The sequence below is a fragment of the Physeter macrocephalus genome, chromosome 19 (assembly GCF_002837175.3).
Source record: "Physeter macrocephalus isolate SW-GA chromosome 19, ASM283717v5, whole genome shotgun sequence".
Classification (NCBI taxonomy): Eukaryota; Metazoa; Chordata; class Mammalia; order Artiodactyla; family Physeteridae; genus Physeter; species Physeter macrocephalus.
This window is the reverse complement of record NC_041232.1, coordinates 31573982-31589375: the sequence shown is the minus strand read 5'-3', so window position 1 is coordinate 31589375 and position 15394 is coordinate 31573982.

Sequence of the window (15394 nt, the reverse complement as noted above, 5' to 3'; positions counted from 1 at the left end):
TTGTCCTACTCACCTGTGTTTAATAAGCTTAAATCAACTTTTAGGAACATTGAAGTTACATACTGTCCCTCTGACAAACACATGAATAAATTAAAAAAATACAAAAGCTCAAATTTGTAATTCCTAGGTTGCTGAAAACTACCATAAATTTTACCCTAGTGCCCAGATGTGTATAACTTGGGTGAATCAGCTTCCAGGTTGGGACATGGACTTCTTTCAAACAAACATCACATCTGTGGTCATACATGTCACAGCAGCCACTCAATACTTTAAAATACGGGCTGGATTTTTAACAGTCTTCAAACTACCTAGCAAGAGGCTGGCGGTTTAAGTAGGGTTCCGACTTTTCTGCAATTTCTCTCTTCTTAAAAAGAAATCTCCATGCCTATGCATGCATTAGAATGGCTAAAATAAAAAAGAGAAACACCACAAGATACTGGCCAGGATGTGGAGAACCTGGGTCCCTCACACATTGCTGGTGGGAATGGAAAATGGTGCAGCCACTCTGGAGGACAGTGTGGCAGTGTCTTATAAAAGTACACATGCATTTAACAGACAACCTAGTAATGTACTATTGGGCATCTGGCCCCAGGGAAATGAAACTTCTGTTCACATAAACCCTGTACACAACTGTTCACAGCAACTTTATTCCTAATAACCAACGACTGGAAATAGACCAGATGTCTCTCAATGGGTCCATAATACCATGGAATACTATTCAGCAATAAAAAGGAGCTAAACCCTGAGAGGTACAACGGCTTGGATGAACCTCAAGGCAATGATGCTAAGTGCAAAAAGTCAGTCCCCAAAGGTTACAGGTATGATTCCATTTATATAACATTCTTGAAGTAAAATTTTAGAGGTGAGGAATGGATTAGTGGTTGACAGGGTTAGGGATGGGGAATGTGTGGCTTTAAAGGGGTAGCACAAGGGAGCCATGTGGTTATGGCAAGTTCTGGATCTTGATCTGGTGGTTATACAAATATATACATGTGATAAAAATCATATAGACTACACACACACACGAGTGCATACATAACTAGTAAAAATCTTTAATTTCTATTTCCTGGTACCAATGTCTATTTCCTGGTTGTGATTTTTACTATAGTCATGCAAGTTGTTACCTTTGCAGAAAACTGGGTTAAGAATACAGAGAAGCCCCCCTGTACATTTTTGCAATTTTCTGTCAATCTATCCGTTCAAAATAAAAGTTACAAAGAGAAAGAAACCTTTTCAGGAGTCCCCCATATTTCTCTACCTACTTTTCTGCTTCCCCTTCTACTCTCCCTACAGCGATGTCTCAAAAATCGTCTGTTTGCTGTCTCTAATATCTTTCTTACACTATTTTAAATCTGCTCCAATCACAGCTCTGACTCCTCCACCAGCTCCGTGGACACTGCTCTCGTGAAGGTGACCAGTGACGTCTACATTCCTGGGTCCCAGGTCAACCATTCATCTTCATGTAGACCAGCTCTCCTGACCCAAGGACCACCTGTGACAGAAGTGAGCTCACACTGGTCCTTGGTACTCTTCCTTACATCATGAGCCCTCCCACTCTTCCTTCTCTCTCCTGAGCACCTCATGCTTAGTCTCATTTGGAGCTTCTTCCTTAGATCCAAGAAACTCTTCTCTGTCTACCCATTCCTTTGGTAAACCCGTCCAGTCTCCTAGGTTGAACTAGTACCTAACCACTGACAACTCCCAAATTTGTATCTCCTGCCCAGTCCTCTTCCCTGAATTTCAGATTTGTATCCAACAGCCCTGGCAAATCTCTATGTAGTCAACTTATAGGCAGCTTCAACTTTACATGCCCCACACCAAACACCTGACAGCCCACCAAATCTGGCGATTCCCATTTTTTCCCTACATCTAACACTGACAACTCCTTATTTCTTGTAACACAACCCCAAAATAATGATGTCATCATTTTCTCCTCTCACTCTCTCATGCATCATGTCCAATCTATCAGAGGATTCCATAAGATGTTATGGAAAAACCTGAACGAACTTTTTCACCAACCCAGTACATCCTGAATCTAAGCACTTCCCACCACCTTCACTGTTACCATCCTAATCTAGTCCACTATTATCTTTGGCCTGTATTCTTCCAACAGTGTTCTAACTCTCTCCTCTGGCCTTGCTCCCTACAGTATATGCTCAGTGCAGTGGCCTAAGGAATCCTTTTCTTTTTTTCTAAGATTTAATTTTATTTATTGTTGGCTGTGTTGGGTCTTCGTTGCCACACTCGGGCTTTCTCTAGTTGTGGCGCGCAGGCTTCTCATTGCAGTGGCTTCTCTTGTTGCGGAGCACGGGCTCTAGGCACGCGGGCTTCAGTAGTTGTGGCTCACAGGCTCTAGAGCTCAGGCTCAGTAGTGGTGGCGCACGGGCTCTAGAGCGCAGGCTCAGTAGTTGTGGTGCACGGGCTTAGTTGCTCCGAGGCATGTGGGATCTTCCTGGACCAGGGATCAAACCCGTGTCCCCTGCACTGGCAGGCGTATTCTTATCCACTGCCCCACCAGGGAAGTCCCAGGAATCCTTTTATTATTTATTTATTTATTTTTTAACATCTTTATTGAAGTATAATTGCTTTACATTGTTGTGTTAGTTTCTGCTGTATAACGAAGTGAATCAGCTATATGTGTACATATATCCCCATATTCTCTCCCTCTTGGGCCTCCCTCCCACCCTCCGTATCCCACCCCTCTAGGTGGTCGCAAAGCACGGAGCTGATCTCCCTGTGCTATGCAGCTGCTTCCCACTAGCTATCCATTTTACATTTGGTAGTGTATATATGTCAGTGCTACTCTCTCACTTCGTCCCAGCTTACCCTTCCCCCTCCCCAGGTCCTCAAGTCCATTCTCTACATCTGCGCCAGGAATTCTTTTAAATCATAAGTTAGATCACGACATTCCTCTGCCTCCAAATACCCTATTCTTTCTGGATTCATACCTTACTATTATTATCCTCTTTGTTCACTCTGCTTTAGTCCACTGGCCTCCTTGCCCCTTCTGGAACATATCAAGTCCCTGACACAGAGCCTTTGCATTTGTCATTCCCCAGCCTGGATAACCGTAAGGATAACACTCCCTTTTCCCAATTCAGGTACTCAAACATTACCATGTTAAATAGATCCCTGTCATCCCATGCTCTACTCTGCTCCACTGGACTCACCACCACCTCATCATCTATATGAAATACCATTTCTTTCTTTATTATCTGTACTTTCCCCATTAGAAGGCAAATTTCATAGGAAAAGAGATTTTGTGTTTTGTCACTTCTGTATTGCCAGTTTCCAAATCATGCCTGAAAAAAATAAGGCTCTCAAGTAAGTAACTGTGGTACCAATGAATTATTTAACCAATTATGCAAGTAATGCTCTACTTTTAGACACGGTGAGAAATGGAGTAGTTAGAGCAGCATGCACTCTAAGAATTCCGTAAGACCTGAAAAACCACAGAGAACCCCATCTGCTCTATGACCGATAGCTCTGGCAATCCCCTGATTTCTGCAAGGTCGGCCAGTCTGATGGCCAAGTACGCCACAGTCACAGCACCTCTCCATTGGGCAACCAACAGAACCCCGCTGGAGCCAGGACCTATCTGCTCTTACTGCCAGGGATTCCACAGCCCCAGGGCAGCAAGGGATATATTGGATTGGCCAAAAAGTTTATTTGGGTTTTTCTGTTTGGGAAAACCCGACCAAACTTTTTGGCCAACCCAATAGCTGGTAGAAAGCATTGACCTACACTTCTAGCTTCCTCTCATCCCAGGGCATCTAAAACATGAACTCCAGTGCAGCCAATACCATATGTAGGTTACAAACATCTACATATGTGCTTGCCCAGGACTGGAACTTTCCCTTAAATGTTTGTCTGTTGAAAGCATCAGAATAACAGAAAGAATAATCTGTCCATTCATCCAACAAATCTTTGCAAATGGCCTACTAGAATCACACACTGTTCTAGACCCTTGGGATAAAGTAAGGCACAAAACAGGCCATACTCCTAACCCCATGAAGTTGATATTTCAGAGTCGGAGGGCAACAAACTATACAGGCAAACGAATGAACAATTTAAGTTCAGATAATGATTGGTTCTGTGAAGACAATAAAATGGGATGATAAATTGCTCAAGCATTTCCTTTAAATTGGGTGGTCATGTTATTACTCTGAGGTGACATTTGAGCACAAATGTGAATAATTAAAAAGAACTAGTCATGCAAGAGCTGAGGGCAGAATGCTTCTAAAAGAAGAAAAAGTTAAAAGGCCTTCAGGGACTAACTAGTGTGGTGTGTCTGAGAAATAAACAATGAAAGTCAGGATGCCTACAGCATAGAGATCAGGAGGGAAAGTTCTAGAAGCTGAAAATAGAGAAGCAGGTACTACCCACTCAATCCTAGGAACCCAGGAAAGGAGAGTTTGGGTCTTTTCCCAGCTTTATTGAGGTCTAACTGTCAAATTAAAATTGTCTATCTTTAAGGTACACAATGTGGTGATTTGACATATACATACACTGTGAAATGATTACCACAATCAAGCTAATTAACACATTTGTCACCTCACATAGTTACCATTTTTGTGTGTATGTGAGGAGAACACAAGATCTAAATCTTGGCAACTTTCAAGTGTACAATTCATTACGTGAACTATGGTCACCATGCTGTAAATTAGATGCTCAGAACTTATCCATCTTATGACTGGAAGTTTGCCTCCTGTAACCAGTATCTTCCCATTTCCCCCATATTCCAGTTTCTGGCAACCACCATTTTACTCTCGGCTTCTATGAGTTCGACTTTTGTAGATTCCATATATAAGGGAGATGATGCTGTATCTGTCATTCTGTGACTGGCTTATTTCACTTAGCATAATGTGCTCCAGGTTCATCCTGTTGTTGCATATGGCAGAATTTCCTTTTTTTAAGGCTGCATAATATTCATTTTATCTTATACATATGTATAAGATAAAAATATGTATATATATTATATAGGATTATATATACATATCACATTTTCTTTATCCATTAATGTGTCAGTAGACACTTTGGTTATTTCTATATCTTGACTATTGTGAATAATGCTGTAATGAACATGGGAGTGCAACTGCTTTAAAACTCTGGCAAGGAGGAGGATATAACTCATTAGCCCTCTCAAACTCCAACAGGTTTTGTTTGTCTGTCTGTAACAACAGATACAGGGATCTAATTTACGTTTTAGAATGATTACTCTGGCTTCTATTTAGAGACTGGATTATAAAAAGGAAAAATGAAGAGGTACCAGGGAGGGAATGACAGTGGTTATTCAGGGTAGAGATGGTGGTGGCTTGGACTACGAATGGGAATAGTAGACAGGGAGAGAGAAATAATTGGAAAATATTTTCAAGTCAGAACCAAAGAGATTTGGTAAATTAGGTGTGGGGCTCACAACAAGTCAGCATCAAATATGACTTCCAGGTGTCTAACTTGAGTGGCTGTGGGTAAGGAATAGCTATAATCCAAGTGTGGCTCTCAGGCAGGGTAGACAATTTTGGAGACCAGAAGAGAGGTCAGGAAGAAAGTATAAATTTGGGGGTCTTCAGATGTGCTTAAATTCATTGGGATTATATGAGATAGAGTACCTGGGGAGAGGATACTGATAGAAAAGAGAGGAGCGCTGAGGACAAAGGTATGGGAAATGCCAACGTTAAATGCTATGATTCTAGAAAGGATGGAATTGGATATGTGTGCTTGGAGGTGAATTAAACCAGAGACAGGAATTTATTTCATTCATAAAGGATTATGTTAGAAAAAGGGAAAGATTGAGACAACAAAAAAGGAGCAACCAGAAATGTCATCAAGCAGAAGCTAAGTGATTAGGATGTTGGAGCAGACCAAAATGGAAGAGAAACATGAATGGAAGAACAGGTGGGCCTCATGACAGTGAGAGCGAAGGAAAACTTCATCTTCAAAGAAGTTCTGCAAATGAAATAGTTTTCAAACACAAAAAGATGATGAATGAGATAAACGAAGCAAATTTGGATAGGCTGGTCGGAAATGAGAAGTCTACAATCCAGCGTTAGGATCACAGCACTTCGTAGTCAAAGGGGAGAATTTCTGTGGAATGAAAGAAGAACCAATAAAAGTTCTTTCTATTTGTCTCTTGTTTGTGAGAAGAGTTGAATGATGAGACATTAACATTAAACCTAAACTTTAGTTAAAGCTACCTCCTGCAGAGAGAAAACCAACAGAAATTGTAGTTTTTCTATCAGGACTTTGGATCAGAAGGGGTTTTCAGGGAGTACCTAATAGAGTAATAGATTATGTTAATTAATAGAAACATTATCAGTAGTCTGTTTTATTGATGGTATGCCCAAAAGGAACTGAAGACTTAAATTTTTCCAAATTAAAATTGTACAAAAAATAATAATGAATTTTCTGGCCTTCTAACACCCAATCTAGTATAGTCCCCTCAAATGACAGCCTTAAGAAGTAGGGACAAAGAAAAAAATCATTCTGTAAAGCTCAATGTATAGTCTTGTAGGTATTCTATTCTTAAATCAAAATAGTTATTTAAACATATGGTAATAGGAAGATACAAAAGAAAATACACTCACATTTCCAAGTACAGATTAGATAGATGAGTGACAGCAGAAATTACACTGACAAAAACAGAGATTGGAGGCAGAAATTCCAAAATGAAGGAGTGAGGGGTTCTGCAAATCCTCTCCCCCAAAAGCAATGAGAAAACTTGACAAAATTATCAAAAACAACCGTTTCTGAACTCTGGAAATACAGATGTTACAAGGTTAGCTCAAGCAAGAAATTAAAGCAATCAACAAACAGCAATAGCAATAACACCAGGGAGCGGGGAGTGGTGGGTGTGGGGAAGAGTCCAAGGCTGCTATATTATCTAAGATGTCCAGTTTTCAACAAAGAATTTATGAGACATGCAAAGAAACAGGAAATTGTGATCCACAGTCAGGAAAAGGGCAGAAAATAGAAACTGTCTGAGTGAGCCCAGATGTGGGATTAAGCAGAAAGAGACTGCAAAGCAGCTATCATAAATATATTCAAGGAACTAAAGGAAACCAAATTCAAAGAATTAAAGGAAAGTATGATGACAATGAGATTTCAAATAGAGAATATAAAGAAATTATAAAGAAGAAGAAAATGAAAAGTTCTAGAGATTAAAAATACAGTAACTGAAATAAAGTCATAAAGGGCTCAAAAGCATGTCTGAGTTGGCAGAAGAAAGAATCAGCAAACTTAAACATAGGATCAATAGAAATTGTACAATATTAAAAACAGAAAGAAAAGAATGGGGAGTAAACAGACGCCTATAAAATACCATCAAGCACACTAACATATGTGCAAATGAGAGTCCTAGAGGAGATGAGAGAGACAAAGGAACAGACTATTTTTTGAAGAAATAATAATGGCCGAAAACGTCTCAAATTTGATGAAAAACGTTAACCCACAAAAAGCCCAAAGGATTCCAACAAACAGAGGTGCACCTAGGAACGTCATGGACAAATGGTTGAAATGCCAATATAAAGATAAAATCTTGAAAGACAAGGGAAAAAAATGATGTATCACATACAGGGAAGTCAGAAGGACGACATATTTAGTAAAGTACTGGGGATAAAAAAACCAACTATCAACTGAGAATCTTATATCTAGCAAGATTTCCCTTCAGAAATGAAGATGAAGAAAAGATAAGCAAGGGCTGAGATACTTCACTGCTAGCAGACCTGCCCTAAAAGAAATTCTAAAGAAAGTCCTTTAGCTGAAAGGAAATTACACCAGATGGTAACTTAAATCCACAAGAAGAAATGCAGTACCAAAAAAGAAAAATTCATAGGATAATATATAAAAGCAGTGTAAATATATTTTTTCTTCAACTGATTTAAAGCACAAAATAAGCATTGTACATCTCTATTGTTGGATTTATAGCAGATAAAGATGTAAAAATATGACAGTAGTAACACAAGGAGATGGAAAGAAATGTAGCCATATTGCAATAAAGTTTCCCCCTTAAAACACTAGAAACAGGGCTTCCCTGGTGGCACAGTGCTTAAGAATCCGCCTGCCAATGCAGGGGACGTGGGTTCGAGTCCTGGTCCAGGAAGATCCCACATGCACCACAACTACTGAGGCTGTGCTCTAGAGCCTGCGTGCCACAACTACTGAGCCCATGTGCCACAACTACTGAAGCCCACGCACCTAGAGCTCGTGCTCTGCAACAAGGGAAGCCACCCAGTGAGAAGCCCAAGCACCGCAACGGAGAGTAGCACCCACTCGCTGCAACTAGAGAAAGCCCAAGCCCAACAACTAAGACCCAATGCAGCCAAATATAAGTAAAATAAATGTATAAAAGAAAATTTTTTTTTAATTTATAAAAAAGAACAAAGAGCAGGGGATCAGTAATCAGGCTGTAATCAGGCAGTAATCTAGCTTTCTAAGAACTCTGACATCATTTTAAAAAAAAAACAAAAAAAAACTAGAAATAGAACAGCAAACTAAACCCATAGCAAGCAGATTCCATAATTAGGAAAAGTTTAGAAAAGGCAAATTTACAGAGACAGAAAGCCTATTAGTGGCTGCCTGGGGCTTGGAGGCAGGAACAAGAATTGACTGCCAACAGCCTCGATGGTCTTTTTGATGTGACAGAAAATGTCCTAAAAGTGGATCCGAATGATGACCGTGTAACCCTACAGGTGTACTTTTTTTTTTTTTTTTTTTTTTTAATTTTTTTTGGTACGCGGGCCTCTCACTGCTGTGGCCTCTCCCGTTGCGGAGCACAGGCTCCGGACGCGCAGGCTCAGCGGCCATGGCTCTCGGGCCCAGCCGCTCCGCGGCATGCGGGATCTTCCCGGACCGGGGCACGAACCCGGGTCCCCTGCATCGGCAGGCGGACTCTCAACCACTGCGCCACCAGGGAAGCCCTACAGGTGTACTTTAAATCAGTGAATTATACAACTAAAATGAATGAATCTGACTAGGTAATGTATACCTCAATAAAGCTATTAAAATACAAATGACCTGACTGGCAGTGGGGAAATATGCATGAGAATTGCACAGATAAATGAAATTCTGTATTACTAAATTGAGCTATCCAGTGCTACTCATAGGCAGAGATTTTTTTTAAAAATTCATTTAATCCTGTCTTTACAATTTTATTGCCAATAAAATACCATCTTCTAGTTTTATCCATTAGAAATGAAATATTTAAATAAACTATTTGGCTGTTGTCTTAACTATAAATTTAAATTTCAAAAGTTACTATTAAGTCAAAAGCTGTATCTCTAGTCCCACAAAAATGTGGGTAGCTTGTAATTAGTTGAAGATTATTTTTTTTACATCAGTATTTATGTATCTTGTCTTTCCTCTTTAGCAAAATACTCTTGATTTTTTCAAGTGGAATTACATTAAGATTGCAACAAATTATGATAATTTTGGTCAAAAATCTATAAACATATAGATACTGTCAAAATGATTCAAATATATATTGATCTGATGTAGTCACGGACCACATTCTGCAGTAAAACTCCCCTAGATCTGGATTCTACTTAGCAAAGTTCCAATATAAAATGAATTTATATATGTATAACTGATTCACTTTGTTATAAAGCAGAAACTAACACACCATTGTAAAGCAATTATACTCCAATAAAGATGTTAAAAAAAAAAAAGTAATGCCTACAAGAACAAAGGTCCTCATTGTTCTTGTTTGCTGAATGTTTCTCCTAAAAAATAAAACATAAATAAAATAAAATGAATTTAAATCATCCTGAAACCTAAAACAGTCTATCTGGGTCCCAAATAATCATCTCAAGATATGCTTAGTTGTAAATAAATCTATGTTAAATCAAACTATCAAAAATTGAAAAATTTGAACCATTTTAAGGGAGGTTGGGGAGTTGAATTTTTCTTGGAAATTAGGGTTCTGAGGAAAAAACTCTGAATCCCTTTAATATAAAACTTCATTTGCAAATCTGATAGAAAAGTACTAATAAAGAGGAAGTCATGTATTAACACGTGGACTGTTTCTTGCAGGAAGTGAAAAATCTTAGCTATTTTGTTCCAAGAGCCAGAGTACATAAATGGAATAGAGTATATATCCATGTATTAAAGTTTCACGTAGGAGTGCTTAGAAAAAAAAATGTCCATGTAGGATCTTTAGTGGGGCAATAATGAAAAGAAGCTAAGAAACACTGGTATAGATGAGACCTCTATGGATGATTTCAAAATAATTTATCTGGCTCTCCCCTAACTCCTAATTTTTAAAGATTCTCACTGTAGTAGGAACCTGTCAGTCACCCTTACAAAAGTAAACTCTTCCTGCCTCATAATGCGAGATAACATTAAGCACACCCAAACACTTTCCATGCATATTTCTAGAGGCAAGATCCAGAGAGTCAACAGTGCTTCTGATCTTTCATGCCATAAATCGAACACAATCTAGACAAACATACAGACAGGTAGCAAAGTAATCCCACAGAAAAATTGATTCTTTACTCTTCACTTTCGTAAGACGTAAACGCTATGTAATAATGTAGTATATTGCTTTGTCAGTCGGGGAGGGAGGGCATCTTATAATCAAGTTTTCTTATTCTGCAGCTGCTGAACAAAAACAGCTAGAACTGTGCTAATCTAGTATACTGCATTTTCTTTGCTGACCTAAATTATAAAGCACTTGCTTCAAGACGATCCAAGCAAACTAATTTTAAACACCAATTACATCTAACACATAATACAGCTAGTTATTCAGAGTACCAATGTGGATACATCAGAGGGACTGGCATAGTATAATTTCAGAGAAATCAGTTGGCACGTGGCTTTCAGAACTCTGTAAAAAATCATCTGGTCAAGGATTTGATTCAATATTTTTAGAATCAAAAATGTATTCTTTATGATCACTTTCCTAATTTTATCCTCTTTAAAATTGCTTTCACTTCGTCTTACGAAATAAGCTTTCTTTTACAACAAAAAATTGCAAGCTTTCTAATTCAATGCATCTACTTCTTTCAGAAGTACTAAGAAATCAAATTCTTCCTTAAGAAATTTAGCAATTCTTTCAAATGTTACACAAAAATAAAATGATTTACAGGAACAGAGGGAACACTCAGAAATAGTAAATTAGCTTCTTCAGGAAACTTAAGTGGTTTTTTAAAATGGTACTACTTTAATATTTAGTTGGTTACCTATTTTTCTCAAAATGCTAAAAAATCTTAATGAATCTTGTTTTGTCAACATACATTTGTACAAAGGATATAAGCAATGTACTCATTTTAATGACCTTAAAAACAAAGAGCAATACACATATGGTATGACTGCACTGGGGTAAATTCAAGATTCTCAGGAGAAAAGAACAATTTAAATATAATACCTAAGACATGGTTTTAATGTTGGTAAATCAGAGGCATAACCATGGTTAAAGTTTTGTTCTGAAACGTTAAGCATTTTCTAACAAATCTTTCCTTCCTATTCATCACAATTTTCTGTCCCAATTTGGCCAGTGGTATTTGATTTTTATGACTCAGATATTGTGAGGGTTAATTGTATGTATCAGCTTGGCTAGGCCACAGTATCCAGGTATTTGGTCAAACACATCTGGATGGTGCTGTGAAGGTATTTTTAGATGAGATTAACATATAAAGCAAAAAAAAAAAAAACAACAACATATAAAGCAGATTCTCCTCCATAATGTGGATGGGCCTCATACAATCAGTTGAAGGCCTTTAGAAAAAGACTTGATTTGCCCCAAGGAAGAGGGAATTCTGCCAGCAGACTGCCTTCAAACTTCAACTGCAATGTTAACTCTTCCCTGGGTCTCTGGACTGCTAGCCAGCCCTGCAGACTGTGGACTTGCCAGCCCCCAAGTGCTTAAAATAAATCACTCGATAGATAGATCATATCTGTATCTATATACATTTCATATCCTATTGGTTCTATTTCTTTGGAGCACCCTTACTACAGATTTATAATACTTTCTTAATTTTAAAGGTGGTATAATATTACTGAAAGGTTTTTAATAGAGGAATGATTAACTCACCCATGGAATCCTATTTGAAATAAAACTGTTATTAAAATTCATACTTCTCTCTCAGTTGATAAGAGACAGAGAGAACAGAGGGCAAAAAAGTGCTATTTCTCTCATCCCCTCTATTTCTCTATTGCAAACACTGATGAAGCAGTGACTGTGGATTAAAGTAAGTTAAAGACTAGTACAAAATTTTAAGCAATACAGCTGACCCCCATCCTACATTAGAGATATGTAGCTATTTTACCAATGGAAGGAAACATTCAGATAAGCAAAGACAAATCTCTAAGGTCACAAAATCATCTGATGGGACAGCCAGAAATAGAACTGCCTGTCCCTATATCTGAGATGTAGTCATCAGTTGGAATATCTCCCTAACTTTTTTTGTGTGTGTATATATATGTGTGTGTGTGTATATATGCGTGTGTGTATTTCATTAACAAATATTTGTTATTCTACCTTGTCTCTAGCTGACAAGAACCTCTCCGGTTTTATCTTCTGATTTGAATTACCATTAAGAACTGCAAACATTATGCAATTCCTTACTTACCCAGAACTTTTCTTTTTTCCTAATTCAAGTAATTTTATAGTGTTTGTTTTCCCTAGAACTATGATATCTGTCTAAGGACCCTGCCTTAGTCTTTCTACAGTCAAACCAGGTACGGTGCCAGGCAGTAGAAACACATGCTTCACTTTGATGTCACAGTGAGTGCTGGACAGAAAGACAAGCCCAGGCTCTTGGGGAATAGAGAGGACAGGAATTCTGCCCAGAGTGAAAGAGAACAGAAGTGTGTGGATGGAGCTGGGGGATTGGCTAAGGGGATTAGGGGAGAAAATCTGGTACACCTCTTGCCTTAGTTTAAAAAAAAAAAAAAAAAAAAGGAGAATGGTGCTCAAGGCAATGGACTAAAGCAATTCAGTGATGGAGACACAAAGGACTAGGCAGGTGATCAAGGGGGAGCATCCTTGAGTAGGGGAGTGATACAATTAGGAACACATTGTTGTACCTATTACTGTGAGCATCATGGAGGCTGGAAACCACAGTCGTCCCTTGGGATCCATGGGGCATTGTTTCCAGGACTCCCCACGGGTACCAAAATCCGGAACCCGTGGGCACCGAAGGCCGACTGTAATTAATGGGCCAGCACTGTAGTCCAGGTGAGAAAGGCAAAGGCAAGGACTTCAGTCTTAGGAAAAAGGTAGTAAGACTAGAGGGAGGCGGTGGATTTGAACAACTTGTCAGGAGGCAAAAGCGGCGAGACCTACTGAATGTTTCGAACGTGGAGGAGAAAGATGCCAGAGTAAAGAATGGTCTGAATATTTTAGTTAAGCTAGAAAAGGGGCACAGGAAAACATATCTGGGGGAGAGGAAAATATCTGGAGGAGGGAGATGGTAACATCACGAATACAAAGTTCTTGTGGGATATTCACATGGAGATGATCATTCATCTACTGAAGCTGGAGGCCCATGAAAGAAGTTGAGGTGGAAATAGGGATTTGAGAATCAACGGCGCACAAGTAACTGAAACCACAGTCATTAAAGAGAAGGCTCAGGAAAAGCACCATTTTTTAAGTGGAATGGCTTTTTGTTGAGTTTTTCTCTTGCCCTCAATACTTTTTTTTTTTTTTTAATCAACATCATCTACCTAGTCTTGCTTTAGTATTTAACGGCACCAAGAACTAATTCCAGTCTCATGTCTCTGGACAGGAAAATGAAGCAAAGCTTGGATTCCTATCTCCCCTAGAAAAACGTGGATGATAGAATTGCTAACGATCCTAAGGAAGAAAGGTGAAAAGGTGGCTCTGAGTATAAGCTTTTTATTTCTTATCCCCATTCTCTGCTTCTCTATCTCCCAATTCCGTTGCGTATGTACACGCATGTGTATTTTTCATCTTTTTCAAAACTAAGCATGCTTGTGATACCCACCTGAAACAATGCTGAGAAAATTAAGAAAATGCTAATCATCTGCCCTTCTACCCTCATGGGAGGTAATCAACTAAGTCTATTTAATAACATTATTACCCAATAGTCAGCCTAGTGTACTTTTTAAGCCAAAAATAATGTAACAACACAATACAGCACACATACACGATCACACTCAACAAAAATGAAACAGAAAGACTCAGGAAACTTCAAAGATTGCATAAGCAGTTGTCCCTTTCATTCATTCAAAAACAACTTGTATTAGGTACGTTGCTAGGTACAGAGAGACAGAGAGAAAGTCAATAAGACTGTCAGTGTCCTTGAGGAGTTTACAGTCTAGCAAGGGAAACAGACAAATAGGCAATTAAAATAGACTTCGCTGTACAGCAGAAACTAACAACAGTGTAAAGCAACTATACCCCAATAAGAAAAATAAAATAAAATAATAGACTTTGTTAAGTACAATGCATACAGCTAAGTGCAGGGCCGGGGTGTGAGGCAGACAGAGAGAAGCTTAAGAAAACTCCATGACCTCTACCGCACAAAAGCATGGCACTAAGAAAGCCTGCATTTAAGCATCTCGGCTTTAAAACTTGCGGTTTTTCACATATCCATGTAATGTCTATTAAGGCAGATCGCATCACATGCATTTGTGATTTAAACAGACAGCCCTCTTAACCCACAAAGGCTCCGATGACTCAAACCCCATCTCACTTCAGGTGTTACTATAATCTCCTGCTTGATTTCACCACTGCTCTAAGCTTTTTGTAATCACCCTTGTAACTTCTAGTTTTGATTTTTGAGTCCTTAATCATTGTCTGTTAAAACTGGGCTCTGTGCACCTATTTCAGCTAGGAATAGAAAATACAGGAAGATTACAAATGCATGAGGCTTTCACACAGAGAGCAAATATTTTGGTCTTTGGAATGAGCCTACGGCAAAATAGCAAAGCAGGCAAAATCTGGTTTGTGGCTACATCCTCCTCCTTCTCTGTCCTTTTAGCAAGCCCTCTTCATGGACAAGGGAGCTGTATTTGACCTTGGGCAGATCCAAGACCTTGACAGTCCAATTCTGATCAAGGTTCTGCTGTTTTAATTTCCTATCATGAAGGAGGACATAAAAACAGGTGTTAATTCTTTTTTAAAAAAATATTTATTCATTTATCTTTGGCTGCGTTGAGTCTTCGTTGCTGAGTGCGGGCTTTCTCTAGTTGTAGCGAGCAGGAGATATTCTTCGTTGCAGTGCGTGGGCTTTTCATTGAGGTGGCTGCTCCTGTTGCGGAGCACAGGCCCTAGATAGCAGGCTCAGTAGTTGTGGCACATGGTCTTAGTTGCTCCAAGGCATGTGGGATCTTCCCAGACCAGGGCTCAAACCGAGGTCCCCTGCATTGGCAGGAGGGTTCTTAACCACTGCGCCACCAGGGAAGTCCATGAACAGGTGTTAATTCTTAACCTGAC